Raw genomic sequence first — 16,931 nt, 5'->3', positions numbered from 1 at the left:
AATATGAGCCTGGCGCCAAAGGCGCCAGGACTGACTCCAGGAAGTCCTAAGGCAACCATTTGGGGCCATAAAGGTCCTCATGGGTGCCAGCAACTGGGGTAGGCTGGTCTGCTCCTGATGTCTGAGGGCATGCACCATGACAGAATACCTGATGAGTTTTTTATGGATGATAAAGAAGGGCAGATTATTCCCTTAGAGTTAGAAGCAGCAGTGGCCAGAGAGGAAAGGGTGGTTCTTCATGGGACAGATGATGAGGAAAGAGGATGGAGAAAAGTGATAGCCCTTAGTGAAGGATACAGGCCGACAGATTTCACAAACGAGGAGTTGTTTGAGGATGAGTACTCATTTGATGAATTAGTATTTTTCATAAGTCTCACTTATTGGATTAAAGTAGAGGATGGAGAAATACTGCAGGGAACGGCACTGGTAAAAAAGAAACCATTATTTTTCCAGGAAGATTTGGAGAAAGAGCCGGTTATTTTATGGACTACAAGTCCATATGACGTGTGCCTTTTTAAAGGAGTAGGAGCAGTTAAAACCAAGCTTAAACCAAGAGCCCTTTTACCACGCGCAAAGCAATACCCCATGTCCAGAGAGGCGGATGAAGGTATATTTGAGACCATTTCCGCTTTAATAAAGAAAGGAATATCCGACTCTCCAAGTAACACGGCTGTGTACCCAGAGAGAAAATCAATGGGGGGTGGGAGGGGGGTTGTGGAGATTTATACAGGACCTTCGCCCCTTAAACAATATAGTCGAAGCCAAGTTTCCTTTAGTTCCAAATCCTGCAACAATATTGTGCAACATCCCACCTAAGGCCAAATATTTCACAGTCATAGATTTAAAAAATCAATTTTTTTCAATTCTCCTTCACGAAGACTCAGAGGATTTCACTTACTTTTCGTACAGAAATATCAGCGTGAAACATACTTGTTTGCCCAAGGGGTACTGTGAGTCCCCTTCAATCTTTAAAAGAGTCCTTCAGGTGGACCAAAGCAATGCTCAGCTCATAAGCACAATAGTCCAATATGTAGACGACATTTTGGTGTGTAGTGAGACAGAAGAAAGATGTGGAGAAGAATCGGTTAAGCTCATGACTATACTCTCCGAGAAAGGATATAAAGTGGACACAGAGAAGCTTCAATACTTTCAGAAACAGGTCTTGTACATAGGACAGTTGATTTCTCACGAGGGGAGAAAAGTGACACCTGAGAGAGCAGAGGCCATTATGAAGACTTCAGAACCAAAAACAGTGTTTGTTTGATTATTATTTATAATGCGCATCATACCCTAGGGTAACAGGGCGCAGTGGTTACAATTATATGCGAGGCTTAGTTGAACACAGTAAAATACAGGATACATTCAAATAGTACATATACACATAGTAATATACAGGTTACGCTTAGTTGCACACAGTATTATACAGATTACATACAAATAGTACATATATACTTAGTAATATATAGATCGCCTATCGATAGACTGTACATAGGTAAATATACATTATACCCTGGGGTAATAGGGCACGATATATATAGGTATATGCAACATTTGATTGCATCCAGGTATATGTGGGGTACATACAGGAAGGATTGCGCATGTGTGAATGCAGAGTGGGTGTTTACAGGCATAATGTACGTCATAGGAAGGACGCTGGTAGTTCCCATGGGTATATGTGAGGTAGCGACAGTCTGGTGCAATGGTCAATGCAGAGATGCTGTTAAAGCCAGTGAGGGGAAGTGCAACAATTTCTAAGCCTATGTAAATATTGTAGGGCCTGGGTTTTCGATTATAGTACATATATCCAACCACTTTTAAAAGGGCTTAAAGAAGCAGAGGTTGGCAAGAGCAAAATAGTATGGACAGATGAGATGACTGAAGGATTTGAATAATTTAAAAAAGGCAATCAGTACAGGCCCTCTGTTAGGAATTCCACATCATGAAGAATTTTACTTATTTTCTCATTCAAGTGGAGAGTCATGACAGCAGTCCTTACTCCGAAAACGACATTAGAACATAGACAAACCATTAGCTGATTATAGTGGGATTTTAGATCCAGTTATGAAAAGGCATTATCCTTGTGAGCAGTCTTTAGCTGCTGCTGCATTCAAAATTGAAAAGGCTTCAAGTATAACTATGGGGTCTTCAGTAACTATTTGTAGAGAATGCATTATTTGCAATTGGAGTACATTGACTACACAAAGAGCATCAGGATACGAGGTAATTATATTGAATCCTACGATTAAAACTGTCACATGTAAAACAGTGAATCCAGCAACGTTCATAGCAGAAGCAGTAGCGGAGGATGATTATGCACATGATTGCACAATGTATATTGAGCACTATGATATTCCCCAAGCCAGAGAAAATTCTATCGGGAGGGGGAGAGTTCTCTTTATTGATTGTTCTTCAAAAATTGACCAAACGACTGAAGAAAGGCATTCTGGATCAGTGGTAGTGAAGCTGGACCAACAGGATGACAAAGTGACAGATGCGAGATTGCCTTTGCATTACTGAGCACAAAGCTGCGGAATTAGTGGCCCTTATCGCCGCGCTTCAGAGATTCAAAGATGAGGAAGTGACAGTATACTCTGTGACGTCAACCATACACGCAGGTCTATCATGCTGGAAAAGGATGGGCTTCCTCTGTGCAGACTGCACTCCAGTGCAACATGATTGGATAAACTTATTGAAGCACTAGCACTCCCATTGACTCTAGCAGTCATAAAATGCACAGCCCATACTAAAAGAGAAGACGTAATTTCCTGTGGAAAGGAAGCCTCAGATCTAGAAGCCAAAAAGGCAGCCTATTTCCCAACGATTTCTAAAAACAGGACAATGCATGTTGGTAAAGGAGGGCTTTAACATGCTGTCTATTGTCCAGTTAATTGAAATACAAGGTCGAGCACCACAAGAAGGGAAGGGTTTAAGGAAAAGACGGGGTGTTCTTTATCACCCACTGAGGCAATTTGGAGACAGGATAGCACTGGAAAGCCAGTTATGTCTGTAGCATTACTGAGGGTAGCGTTGGATCAGCTCCACTACCCCACGCATGTGACTCAAGAGAGTCTAGCTGCTACAATTGCAGAAGAGTGGTTCTCGCCAAATTTGTTAGAGCATGTGGAACAGTTTATTGTAAATTGCATCGTGTGCCAAAAATTCACTGCAGGGCACACACTGCGAACGGTGAGAGGAGCAATTTCTAGACCCAATGGCCCATTTCAGCATCTACATATAGATTATGTGGCCATGCTGCAGACATGCAATGGCTACAGATATATGCTGGTCGTGGTATGTCCTTTTTCTAGATGGATCGAGGCAGGTCCACGCACACACCCCGATTCCACGTGCGCTGCCAAGTTTCTTGTGTGTGAGGTGTTCCCAAGATGGGGTGTGTGCAAGGTTTTGCGGCACAAAATTGGCTGCATTAAGTTAAAAAACTGGTCGAACAAATAGTTCTTTTATTGGGGCAATAAGCATACATTTTCATCCATGTATCACCCACAGTCGAATGATGTCTGTGAATGATTAAATGGATTACTGAAGGAGAGGATTGCAAAAGTAAAAGAGGACTTTAAAGAAGGAACAGCTACACTGCCTACCCATTGCCATATACACCCTAAGAAACCAGCCTGGCTGAGATCGCCATCTAACTCCTCATGAGTTGGTGACTGCGCAATGTATGAGAACCCCCCCCCACCTTGCTCCTCCAACTAGGTTAAAAACTGATGCACATAGTGTAGTGAAGGTGCTAGGTGATGAGATGCATGATTATTTAACAACAATGACTGCAAGAGTGTCTTTCATGTTTCAACAGGTCAAGAACCAAATGGAGGGGGGTCAAAGAGAAGTGACAAAGATTATCAATCCATTGAAGCAGATTTGATAAAACAGCCTAGCATATACCCAGGGTACCAGGTGCTGGTACAAATGTTTGGACGCATTTGGTGTATGCCCCACTTTGAAGGACCATATACAAAATGCTGAGACAGGTTCTCAAACTCCAGAGCGCAGGGGTCTGCCTGCGCTATGAAAAATGCATGCTAGCAGCACATGAAGTGGAATACATGGGCTACCGGAACTCCAAGGAAGGGGACAGTGAGAAAAAGGTCCTCCTATAGGCCATTGTTGAAGCCCCAGCCCCAACATCCAAATAAGAGCTATGATTGTTCTTAGGGCTCGCTGAGTACTATGCTATATGTGTACCCAGATTCTCCAGAACAACATTCCCGTTGAGGAGGCTACTGAGGAAGGGGTCAGTGTATGGATGGGACACGGAGCAAGTAACAGCATTCAATGATGTCAAGGATTGTGCATGCCCCATGTCTTAAGCCCTTCAATCCAACGTGGGAAACATATGTGACGACCGATGCCAGCGCCTATGGAGTAGGTGTCACACTCACCCAGAGGAAGGGAGACAATGAAAACATAGTTGCCTTCGTATCCAAGGCGCTCTCCGAAGCCGAAGAAAATACTCCACCGGCGAGAAGGAGATGCTTGCATGCGCCTGCGCTGTGGAGTACTTCAGGACATATGTGCGGGGCACCAAGTTTTGCCTGTTCACCGACCACAAGCCGTTAGTACATATGCTGTGTCCCGGAGGGACAAAAACAGCAATGCCTAGAGTAGCAAGGATAGCGGCTAAACTGCAGGAGTACACTTATGAGATCATGCACGTAGCACGGTGGAAGAACGCTCAGGCAGACTGCATGTCCAGGCTACTAGACCGACCCCAGGCACCACCTTCCTCAATGACTAGTGCATCATAGTGTCCATCAAGTATCTATGGCAGCGGTATTCAAACTGAAGACGTGCCCCTCTAGTGGGCCGCAGCATCATGCCCAGTGGGGCGGGCATCCACAGCCTGAAAAGCTAAGAGCTATTCTGACGATTTGTGAATGACTGCGATGCGTTTGGAATATGCAAACAAATGAATGCATATTCCAAACGCAGCCCGTGAGATGCTCTGGAGTCACACACACCGTGCCCCTCTTTCTTTGTGCTGACAGACTTTCAAGTGGCGCAATTTATAAATTTGGCTCACTTAAACAAGCCATTGTTCTTACACAGCATGAAGTATCACTTAGCTGACCAAACCTATGTAAAAGAGAATTAATGTGCGCCACAGAAAAGTTTAAAACTATTTTCATGTCTCTTTATTTGACACAGCACAACATATTTTTTTCCTATATTACTTTTTAGTTACATATGGCGCATCCATGGAAAGGTTAACTGTAATTTTCTTGCTTAAGTATTCTAGTGGCTGCTTTGCGACATGCATGAACTAAATGCATCCTCTCAGCATCAAAGGTCTTTTAATTGTCTAAACAAGCCAGTCACTGCCTAGTGAGCACACCAGGTGGCAACTCAACGTCAATTGGCACCTTGATTAGGAACAAGGTGTGTGTCACCATGCAGACAGTAATCCATGGCAAATCAATGCAGTGATATGTGTGCAGCAATGATTTTGTGCGCTGCACACGTCACCCCCCTGTTGGTTAATGGTGTCTATGTGGTGCTCCCTTAAGTAACAGCACATATACCTGTTTTTGTCTGATGTGCCCAATGTCCATACAAGAGCACATTGGACTGTTTTGTGTAGGTGACTGATGAGCATGCCATACTGTGCCCACACTTAAACACATAAAGCAATCAAAGAGGTTGCCTCAAATTGTAAATCCACAAGGCCAAACACCATTTCTGCACTGCCACACCATGATTGTCACTAGCTGCAGGCCAGCACTAATAAGAGATGATAATGCTAGCGCGTTTAGATAAAGCATGGGCCTGCTCCTTTTTGCCAAAATCACCCCTGAGGCCTGCGCAATGGTGAGGAGGTAGTGGCTGGGGAACTGTGGGCCCTTTACCACACACCAGAATCCAGTTTTGTTTAAAACACTTCATCTGCTTATTACTGGTCAGGTTAAAATTTGAAGAAAAGGTACAATCCTTTCTGTGTATTGTTTACTGGGTCTCTCTTGTGCAGTATCCTGTCCTGTCTGTAGATATAATTCCTCCACACTGAGACCCAGCCCTTCCTCCTCTAAAATTCTTCAGAACAAGAAGCAAAACAGCCTTTGTACCCCATTTGAGTGGCTGATGTTGCAGCCATGTTATACTTGCATCCAAAAACGCAAGCTGTCCAAATGAGCATGTATGAATCATGGTTACAAACATTTTAATGTTAGGGTGAGTATTGTGAACCGTGATGTGAACACCAAGCCATGCATCAGTTATGCTTTTAGAGATTCACACATACAATCCTTTTATCACAGACTTGTTTATCAAATGTAGAGATCTCTGATCACTGTTATAGTCCTGAAATGCTCTGTGATTTAATGCAAAGTATACAGGAATCCGCATTGGTGCCATGTGTCCCCTTTTCCACTCTCAGAGAGGTATTTTGAAAGAGTACAATAATAGTGTACCAGACTGTCCATCTTGGAAAGATAACGTTCTATCAGAAAATAATTCATATGGTTAGTCTGGCATTGCCCCTTACGAAATACAAGTGAGGTGGTACGAACAGAACACCTGCAACACAGGGCAAGGTCAGTGGGACCTACGCCAGTACGGACAGTTTGAAACTGCATTCAGGCAAGGCCTTCCGTAAGAGCAGGTGACAGAAAAACCATTTACTTGGGCAGCAACAGCTGTGTTTTCTTATTAGAATTCTTCTGCAAAGTACTTGAATTACAAGGTAATGAAACCAGCTTCATTTACATAGCAATTATTTATTCATATTGGAGGCGGGGTTTTGTCGCACGACAGAGGTGTAGTTTGGGAGTGACATATGACAGTCAGAGGGGATGGAAGGGGCACATTCTGATGTTTCGCCCTGGGCACCAAGTTGGCTAGAAACTGGCCCAATTACAGCACACACCTTCTTTTGCAGGGATGACCATCCCCTCCCATCTGAATGCAGAGCAGGAAATCACCAATGATGGCTCATTAGCGATATACTCCCCTAGAGTTGTAGGGGGGGATCATTGCCCCCATGTTGCCAGTCAGAATTCATTTAGCTCAGCTTCAGCAACACAAAGCCCTGAGCAAAGTGTCAACTGGGCTAGAAATGGGTGGCCCAGTGAAAGAGGAATGTCAGACGGACTATGCCTATACTGGAAAGTCAAGGAGGAGATTGGGGAGCTGGAAGGACTGGTCATGAGGGGAGATCGGGAAATTCCACCCTGGGGCATGCAGAAAGTCATAAAGTGCAGAGCCCATGCCAGACATTTAGGCAGCAACATGACAAGACGGACAATGCGGGATGCATACTGATGGCCATGCATGGTCCAGTACGTCAGAACCATGATCGAGAGGTGTCATGAATGTGCCAAATCTGACAAGAGACTAAAAGTAAGGCTGGCACCCATGATCCCCACTGGAATTCCTGAGGGAGTGTGGCACAAAATAGGCTTAGACTTTATCAGCCCTCTTGATGCCATGTCACTTGAGCATAGGTACAGGTGGTGGGGTGGTCACGGTGGACTACCTGGCTGAATTGGTTGAGGTAGAATTTGTACCGGACATCACCTCCATCACGGTCATTGAAGTGCTCAATTCGGTGTTCCAAAGAGAAGGGCTTCCCAAGGAAATCGTGTCCAGTTAGTCTCCAGAGAGATGAAAAGCTTCCTCAGGAAACAACATTAAGCAGTTAAAGATAGGCTGTACCACCCACAGGCCAATGGTCTGGGAGAAAGAGACAACCGGTTTGTAGAAGGGGCCTTACAACTTGCCAGTGCAGCAGGAAATAACCCATACAACAAGACAGTTAAAGAAGCTGTGGCCGTCCATCGGCTTACCCCCCCCCAATGTTGTCACTGGAGTGTCCCCTTTCCAAATGGCAAGAGGCAGAAGGGCTGCATCCACGCTAGAACCCTCACCCCCTCCATGGCTACACAAAGTCAGGCATGATGATGCCATGGACATGAGAGAAATAGTGTGGAGGATACAGAAAAGCAAAGATGTAATTAAGGCACAAAGTGATGTGCTCAGAGCAGCCCAGCGCACAGATGTCAATGAAGGGGGCTTGGTGAAAATACGAATGCCCCATAAAGACTGTACAACCGGCTCCAAGTATAGTCAGCCCCTAGAAGTTACCCGTAAAGGCACCAACCACATTTACACTAGTGATGGGGAAAGGTGGAGCCTAGAGAGAGTGGCCATGTACAAAAGGAATGCACCCAAGAGAAGAGAATCCGCAGGACCAGTAGATAATACAGTCAGATCTGCACAACAATTCGGAGACAACAGGAACAGAGCACCCGAGGCATGAGTGCCAGCATGAGAGTCAGGAGGAGCTCGACTCCAGCAGCAAGCGAGCACCTCAAGGAAAAAGCTCCAACATTGCTTGGGTCAGTAGAAGCACATGATTCCCGACACTGCAGAGCCCAGGGCAGCATCCAGTGAGAATCGACCCCAACGAGAGAAAAGAATGCCAACCAAGTACAATGACTTTGTAATGAAGTAGGACCAAGCTGCTCCAACAAAGGGAGGTATGTGGGGAATCCATCGTGCTCGGCCAGCGGAAGCAACTCGGTGGCAGAGCAGTCCAGAGCACAACAGGACGGACGCGTCCAGCGGTCCTCCTGCTAAGAGGCCTATAGCCTCCATCCACCAGCACTAAGCTGGGTTAACACATATTGAACCAATGCCAGCACAATTCCACCGCTCACCCCAGGGCTGTTGCTTGCTGCTGAGACTTGGTGTGAGAAGCCACACTACCAGGCATAATCCCACGGCAGTGAGCCTAACTGCATTGGTTTCCGGCGGACTGTGTTTGTACTGGGAGTATCTTGCTGACATCCCTGTAAATAAAACCTACCACACAAAGCTGCCAGTGTCCTGTGATCATTAGGCCACCACTGTAGCGCTTTTAGCGCCACCTAATACCAAAACTAGAAAGGAGGGTGAACTGTCTGTATGTATGTAAGAAACGTATGAAAACGCAACCTACCAAACTAATGGGAAGCGGGGGTGCAGTAAGGCACTTTACTTATACACTTATCTCAACTATTTAAAAGAGTATTGTGCTTCTGGTGCTGGCTTTCGTGCAATCCTTGGGTCCGTTAGGTTCAGGGTCTAACAATGTGTAGCGAGAACATCACAATCTGCACTTTTTTAGGGTGGTGGGCGCCGGGGCGGAGTTATGCACATTTTCAACTTATGTGCATTTTTGGACGTGAGCAATGCTCAAGTGATCAACCCCATAGCAAAAATGTGTTTGTAACATAATCGCTTTAAAGGATGGTATCTCATACAGATTACAACACAGGGGAATGCATAGCTCTCAACCATTTGTCTCGCAAAGGCGGGTGAAATCACCCGATTTTGTTTCTGGCGGGTGAGACGCCCATTGAAATGAATGGGCGTGCAGGAGACTTGGCGGGTGAGTCAGCCCTTTGCAAGGCGGGTGAGTTGAGAGCTATGGGAATGTTAAGGGTGACTGTTATGAAGCCAGTGCTATATTTACGCAATTCCTGAATACCTCACTGTATATGTTGCGCCGTTAGTTTCTTACCTACAGCATGTGGTGAAAAAAGAAAGAAGCAACTTGTTCCTATTAGAGGAACGGACCTGGAAACGCGTCCTAATCACATGACCTATACGTTCTGTTCTATATACAAAGTACGACCTACCCTGTAGTGTCTAGTTCCCATCCGAGAAACTGACCATAGCAACGGCCCGCCTACTCTTCTTCACACGACTTCCAACGTAATTATTGTGATTTCCGGTGTTGTATGTTATCCTGCACCCCCAAGGTAGCTTGTGGGAGAACGTTTCTGCAAGGCCCTGTGGAGCTCCGACTTCGTCTTGTCCCTCTTTGTTATTTTTGAGCGGGAATGGAACCCATTTAGTTCCCATCCGAGAAAAGGACCATAGCAACGGCCCGCCCACTCTTTCTCACGTGCTCTGCGATGTCACCCGTGTGATTTTCGCCCGAGCAATGAAGCGGTTCCGGGGCACTTTCAGTGTTCGGGATGCAGCGGGAAGGCTGTGTGGCTGCCGGTGCTAGTGCACCGAATGCCTTTGGCTTGTGTTGGGGTGGGCATTTTATTTTGAATACCGAAACGTTTCTACGAGATCCTGGAGCGTCGGATTTCCTCTTGTCTGGGCAAGGCTCTGGTCCATGTGCTCTTGGCTGGCTACAAATACAATTAGCATTTTCTTCCGAGATACCGTGAACGTTCCTGCAAACCACAAACCTCCAGATTTCCATAGGGAACCGCGAAATTACATTTATTTTAAAAATGACGTTCAGCTATTCATCATGAAAGGTATGGAGGGCTAAGAAAAGGAACAGGGAGACAGTGGATGGTGGTATTAAACTGATCAAAGGGGCCTAATAGAGTAATTTAATCTTTCATGAGGGTGTGTTTAGGATGGGTGGTTTTAGAGGGGTCGACTGGGGCTGAGCATCTGTTGCAAGGGGAAGGGGCATATTGCCATGGAGGGAGGATAGGGCATTATGGTATTCGTCTAGACTAGAGGGAGGGATGGGGCATCTTGGTGGGGCCTGAATGGTTGGATAGGGCACGCTGGTGTAGGTCTGCTGGGATGAGGCACATTGGTGTGGGTCTGGGGGAGGGATGGGGCACATGGGTATGTTTCTGGAGGGAGAGATGGGGCACAGTGGGTCTGGAGGGTGGCATGGGTCATGTAGGTGACTGGGGCATCTTGATGTGGCTCTGGAGGGAGGGGATAGGGGCACATTGTGGGACTGGGGGAGGCGTGGCTCATTTAGGTGTGGGTGTGTAGGGAGGGATGGGGGCATCTTGCTGTGGATGTAGGGATGGCGGCATCTTGGGGTCTGCAATGGATAGGGGCACATTGGTGTTGGTCTGGGGGCACATTGGTGTGAGTTTGATGTGGGGTGGGGCACATTGGTGTGGATTTGGGAGGGACAGGGACATTGGTCTTGGGAGGGATGGGTGCCTATTGGTGTGGGTCTGGAAGGAGGGGATGTGGTACATTGGTGTGTGTCTGGGGCGATGGGGCATACTAGGATGTGTGCTTTTAGAGGGGGCTGGCTATCTGCGTGTGATTCAGGATCTGCACATGGGTATCTGTTGCAAGGGGAAGGGGCATCTTGCTATGTGAAGGGAGGATGGGGCATTGTGGTATTGGTCTAGAGGGAGGGCTGGGACATCTTGGTGCGGTCTGAATGGTGGGATAGGGGCACGCTGGTGTGGGACTGGCGGGATGGGGCAAATTGTGGGTGGGGGAGGGATGGGGACATGGGTGTGGGTCTGGAGGGAGAGATGGGGCACAGTCGGTCTGGAGGGTGGCATGGCTCATCTAGGTGTTGGTTGGGAGGGTAGGATGGGACATCTTGGTGTGGCTCTGGAGGGAGGGGGTGGTGGCACACTCGTATGGGAGGGATGGGGCACATTGGTGTGGGTCTGGGGGGAGGGATGGGGCACATGGGCGTGTTTCTGGAGGGAGATGGGGCACAGTGGATCTGGATGGTGGCATGGGTCATCTTGGTGTGGCTCTGGAGGGACGGGGTGGGGGCACATTGGTGTGGGTTTAGGGGGAGGGATGTGGTACATGGGTGTGGTTTCTGAGGGAGAGATGGGGCACAGTGGGTTTGGAGGGTGGCATTGGCCATCTAGGTGTGGGTTGGGGCATCTTGGTGTGATTCTCTGGAGGGTGGGGGCACATTGGTGTGGGTTTAGGGGGAGGAATGTGGCACATGGGTGTGTTTTCTGAGGGAGAGATGGGGCACGGTGGGTCTGGAGGGTGGCATGGGTCATCTAGGTGTGGGTTGGGAAGGTTGGTTGGGGCATCTTGGTGTGGCTCCGGAGGGAGGGGGTGGGACCACATTGGTGTGGGTTTGATGGGAGGGATAGGGCACATTGGTGTGGGTTTAGGGGGAGGGATGTGCACATGGGTGTGTTTTCTGATGGAGAGATGGGGCACGGTGGGTCTGGAGGGTGGCATGGGTCATCTAGGTGTGGGTTGGGAGGGTGAGTTGGCATCTTGGTGTGGCTCTGGAGGGAGGGGACGGGACCACATTGGTGTGGGTTTGATGGGAGGGACAGGGACATTGGTCTTATTGGTGTGGGTCTGGAAGGAGGGGATGTGTCACTGGTGTGGGTCTGGGGGATGGGGCATACTAGGATGGGGGGTTTTAGAGGGGGTTGGCTGGGACTATCTGCGTGTGATTCAGGATCGCTACATGGGCATCTGTTGTAAGGGGATGGGGTATCTTGCTATGTGGAGGGAGGATGGAGCATTGTGGTATTGGTCTAGAGGGAGGGATGGGGCATCTTGGGGTCTGAATGGATGGAGAGGGGGACACTGGTGTGGGTCTGGCGGGATGGGCAACATTGGTGTGGGTCTGGAGGGAGGGATCGGAACCTAGTGGTGTTGGTCTGGGCGGAGGGATAGGGACAGTGGTGTGGGTTTGGGGTACATTGGTGTGGGTCTGGGAGAGGGATGGGCACAGTGGGTCTGGAGGGTGGTATGGGTCATCTAGGTGTGGGTTGGGAGGGTAGGATGGCATATTGGTGTGGCTCTGGGGGGAAGGGGTGGGGGCACATTTGTGTGGGTTTGATGGGAGGGAAGGGGCACAGTGGGACTGGACAGTGGCATGGGTCATCTAGGTGTGGGTTGGGATGGCATATTGGTATGGCTCTGGAGGGAGATGGTGGAGGCACGTTGGTTTGGGCTTGATGGGAGGGATGGGGCACAGTGGGTCTGGAGGGAGAGATAGGGACACAGTGGTGCAGGTCTGGAGTGCGGGATAGGGACACAGTGGTGCGTGTCTGGAGAGAGGCATAGGGACACAGTGGTGCGTGTCTGGAGAGAGGCATAGGGACACAGTGGTGCGGGTCTGGAGAGAGGCATAGGGACACAGTGGGGTGGGTCTGGAGAGAGGCATAGGGACACAGTGGTGTGGGTATGGAGCGAGGGATAGGGACACGGTGGTTCGTGTCTGGAGGGAGGGATAGGTACACAGTGGTGTGGGTCTGGGGACAAGGGAGGGTTGGGGCACAGTGGTGCGGGTCTGGAGAGTGGGAGGGTTGGGGCACAGTGGTTGGATCTGGGGACAGGGAGGGTTGGGGCACAGTGGTGCAGGTCTGGGGACAGGGAGGGTTGGGGCGCAGTAGTGCGGGTCTAGGGACAGGTTTGGGGCACATTGGTGGGTCTGGAGGGAGGTATAGGGACATGGTGTTGGTCTGGAGGGAGGGTTGGGATACAATGGTGCGGGTCTGGGTACCGGGAAGGCTTGAGGCACAGTGGTGCAGGTCTTGGGACAGGGAGGGTTGGGGCACAGTGGTGCAGGTCTGGTTACAGGGACGGTTGGGCCGCAGTAGTGCGGGTCTAGGGGTGGGTCTGAAGGGAGGGATAGGGATATAGTGATGTGGGTCTGGAGGGAGGGTTGGGGACACAGTGGTGTGGGTCTGGAGGGAGAGATAGGGACACAGTTGTGTGGGTCGGGAGGAATAGGGAAACAGTGGTGTAAGGAAGGATAGGGACACAGTAGTGTAAGGAGGGATAGGGACACAGTGGTGTAAGGAGGGATAGGGGCACAGTGGTGTGGGGAGGGAGGGAGGCATAGGGACACTGGTGTGGGTCTGGAGGGAGGGATAGGGACACACTGGTGCGTGTCTGGAGGGAGGCATAGGAACACAGTGGTGCAGGTCTGGAGAGAGGCATAGGGACACAGTGGTGCGGGTCTGGAGAGAGGCATAGGGACACAGTGGTGCATGTCTGGAGGGAGGGGTAGGGACACTGGTGTGTGTCTGGAGGGTGGGATAGGGACAGTGGTGTGGGTCTGGAGGGTGGGATAGGGACACAGTGGTATGGGTCTGGAGGGAGTGTGGCGTACAGGGGTGTGGGTCTGGAGGGAGGGTGGCGTACAGTGGTGTGGGTCTGGAGGGAACGATGGGGACACAGTGGCGTGGGTTTGGGGGGAGGGATAGGGACACAGTGGTGCGAGTCTGGAGGGAGGGAAGGGGCATAGTGGTGCGGGTCCGGAAAAAGGGATAAGGACATGGTGTGTATCTGGAGGGAAGGGTGGGGCATATGGGAGTGGGTCGTGAGGAATGAGGACATTGTTGTGGGTGTGACGGGCGGCATAGGACAAATTGGTGTGGGTCTAGAGCATGGGTGCACAACATGCGGCCTGCCATGCCGTTTTGTCCGGCCCGCCAGCAACAAAGACTTTGCTAATGGAACGCGGCCCGCAAGCGGCATCGGCCGCCCTCCATTAGGAAAGTCTTTGTTGTCTTCCGGGCCGGACAAAACACTGGCCCTCATTGGTTAAGTGCACACGAACCACATAGCTCCTACGAGCCACGTAGTGCTTGTGTGCTGCACCAATGGAGTGCCAGCACTAAGGCTGGCGTGGCCAGTAAGGCTTGATGCCAGAAGGCATTTCAGCCTTGCTTGCCACGCCAGCCGTAGTGCCAGAAGCCTCGCCAGCGTTCCAGCACGTCTGGGTAAGTACATGGTGGCGGGGGCTGTATGTTTGTGTGTGTCTGTCTGTCTCGGGTCCGTCCTGATGTGTTTTTTGTTTTTGTATGTATGTTGAGATGCGGAGGTGGGGGGTGTGTCGGGTGTGTATGGGTGTGTTTGTATTTGTATGTCTGCAGTGTATGTTGAGATGCAGGGGTGGGGCATGTGTCGGGTCTGCCTGAATGTGTTTGTATGCAAGTGAAGTGTATGTTGATATGCTCGGGGGGGGGGGGGGGGTTGGAGGGGTCGGGTCTGCCTGAATGTTTGTTGTTGTTGTGTGCACTTTCAGTGTATGTTGAGATGTGGGGGGGGGTCCGGGTCTGTATGCGTGCATGCTTGTGAGTTTGTTTGGGGAGTTGGGGGGTGGGGTCTGCATGGGTGTATGCTTTTTGTGTGCTGAGTTGGGGGTGGGGGGTTCGGGTCTGTATAGGTGCAGGGTGTATGCTTGTGGGTTTGTGTGCTGAGGGGGTGGGGGGTTCGGGTCTGTATGGGTGCATGGTGTATGCTTGTGGGTTTGTGTGCTGAGTTGGGGGTGGGGGGTTCGGGTCTGTATGGGTGCATGGTGTATACTTGTGAGTTTGTATGGTGAGTTGGGGGTGGGATCTGTATGGGTGCATGGTGTATGCTTGTGGGTTTGTTTGCTGAGTTGGGGGTGGGGGGTTCTGGGTCTGTATGGGTGCATGGTGTATGCTTGTGGGTTTGTGTGCTGAGTTGGGGGTGGGGGGTTCGGGTCTGTATGGGTGCATGGTGTATGCTTGTGGGTTTGTTTGCTGAGTTGGGGGTGGGGGGTTCCGGGTCTGTATGGGTGCATGGTGTATGCTTGTGGGTTTGTGTGCTGAGTTGGGGGAGGGGGGTTCCGGGTCTGTATGGGTGCATGGTGTATGCTTGTGGGTTTGTGTGCTGAGTTTGGGGTGGGGGTTCGGGTCTGTATGGGTGCATGGTGTATGCTTGTGAGTTTGTATGGTGAGTTTGGGGTGGGGTCTGTATGGGTGCATGGTGTATGCTTGTGAGTTTGTATGGTGAGTTTGGGGTGGGGTCTGTATGGGTGTATGCTAGTGGGTTTGTGTGCTGGGTGGGGGGTTCGGGTCTGTATGGGTGCATGGTGTATGCTTGTGGGTTTGTGTGCTGAGTTGGGGGTGGGGGGTTCGGGTCTGTATGGGTGCATGGTGTATGCTTGTGGGTTTGCTGAGTTGGGGGTGGGGGGTTCCGGGTGTGTATGGGTGCATGGTGTATGCTTGTGGGTTTGTGTGCTGAGTTGGGGGTGGGGGGTTTGGGTCTGTATGGGTGCATGGTGTATGCTTGTTAGTTTGTATGCAGGGGTGGGGGGGTTGGGGTCTGTATGAGTATGTATGCATGGCGCATGCTTGGTGGCATGGGGCATAGTGTTTGCTTGAGGGGTGGGTGTCTTGGGGTATAGTGTTTGCATGAGAGGTGGGTGTCATGGGGCATAGTGTTTGCATGAGGGGTGGGTGTCTTGGGGCATAGTGTTTGCATGAGCGGTGGGTGTCATGGGGCATAGTGTTTGGTCGGGGAGTGGGGGCTACGGGGCATAGTGTTTGCTTGAGGGGTGGGTGTCATGGGGCATAGTGTTTGCATGAGGGGTGGGTGTCATGGGGCATAGTGTTTGCATGAGGGGTGGGTGTCATGGGGCATAGTGTTTGCATGAGGGGTGGGTGTCTCGGGGCATAGTGTTTGCATGAGCGGTGAGTGTCATGTGGAATAGTGTTATGTCGGGAATGGGGGCTATGGGGCATAGTGTTTGCATGAGGGGTGGGTGTCATGGGGCATAGTGTTTGGTTGGGGAGTGGGGGGTGTCATGGGGCATAGTGTTTGGTTGGGGAGTGGGGGCCATGGGACATAGTGTTTGCATGAGGGGTGGGGGCCATGGGGCGTAGTTTTTGGTTGGGGAGTGGGGGCCATGGGGCGTAGTTTTTGGTTGGGGAGTGGGGGCCATGGGGCATAGTGTTTGCTTGAGGGGTGGGGGCTATGGGGCATAGTGTTTAATAAAAATTAGGGGTTGAAAAAGCCTCCTGCCACGCCCTACCGCCCACCCACATTTACTTTTCAGGCCACTATAGCCATCATGTAGGGTACTTTCGGCCCTCTGTCAAAATCAGTTGTGCACCCCTGGTCTAGAGGGAGGGATGGGTGCTCATTGGTCAGGGGGAGGGATGGGGCATCTTGCTGTGAGGAGGGAGGTTGAGGCATCATTGTATGGGTCTTGAAGGGATTGGGTATCTTGGAGTCTGGATCGTAAGGGGGCATTGTTGATCTGGAATGGCGGGACAGGGCATATGATTGGGGCATGTCAGGGAATGATGGAGCATTTGGGTCTAAGTGAGGGCTGGAGCACTGTGTTAGGAAGGAAGGGGGCATCTGGGTTTGAATGGAGAGATGGGGTATGTATGTCTAGATTGAAGGATGTTGGTTTATGGGAGGGGTGGGAGCATGTGTATGTTGAAGGG

The 16,931-nt window shown here is 50.1% G+C and overlaps 1 protein-coding gene across 4 annotated transcripts in view; it reads right to left on the bottom strand.

The window, feature by feature from the left end:
* The window catches only part of THADA (THADA armadillo repeat containing), a 2,999,906-nt gene extending 2,990,057 nt beyond the window's left edge, over nt 1-9,849 (bottom strand). For 3 of the 4 annotated variants that reach the window (XM_069608463.1, XM_069608465.1, XM_069608466.1), the window contains exon 1: nt 9,521-9,603. The gene's annotated coding sequence lies outside the window, so the exon portion shown is untranslated. Of the gene's footprint in view, nt 1-9,520; nt 9,604-9,638 lie in introns of those variants that run through there. The other variant, XM_069608464.1, reaches the window with a different exon arrangement.
* Between the last annotated feature and the right edge of the window lie 7,082 nt (nt 9,850-16,931).

The sequence above is a fragment of the Ambystoma mexicanum genome, chromosome 4q (genome assembly GCF_040938575.1).
Source record: "Ambystoma mexicanum isolate Mex_15411 chromosome 4q, UKY_AmexF1_1, whole genome shotgun sequence".
NCBI classification, from domain to species: domain Eukaryota; kingdom Metazoa; phylum Chordata; class Amphibia; order Caudata; family Ambystomatidae; genus Ambystoma; species Ambystoma mexicanum.
Note: the sequence above shows the minus strand (reverse complement) of the source record. Positions and strands in the feature narration are given on the sequence as shown.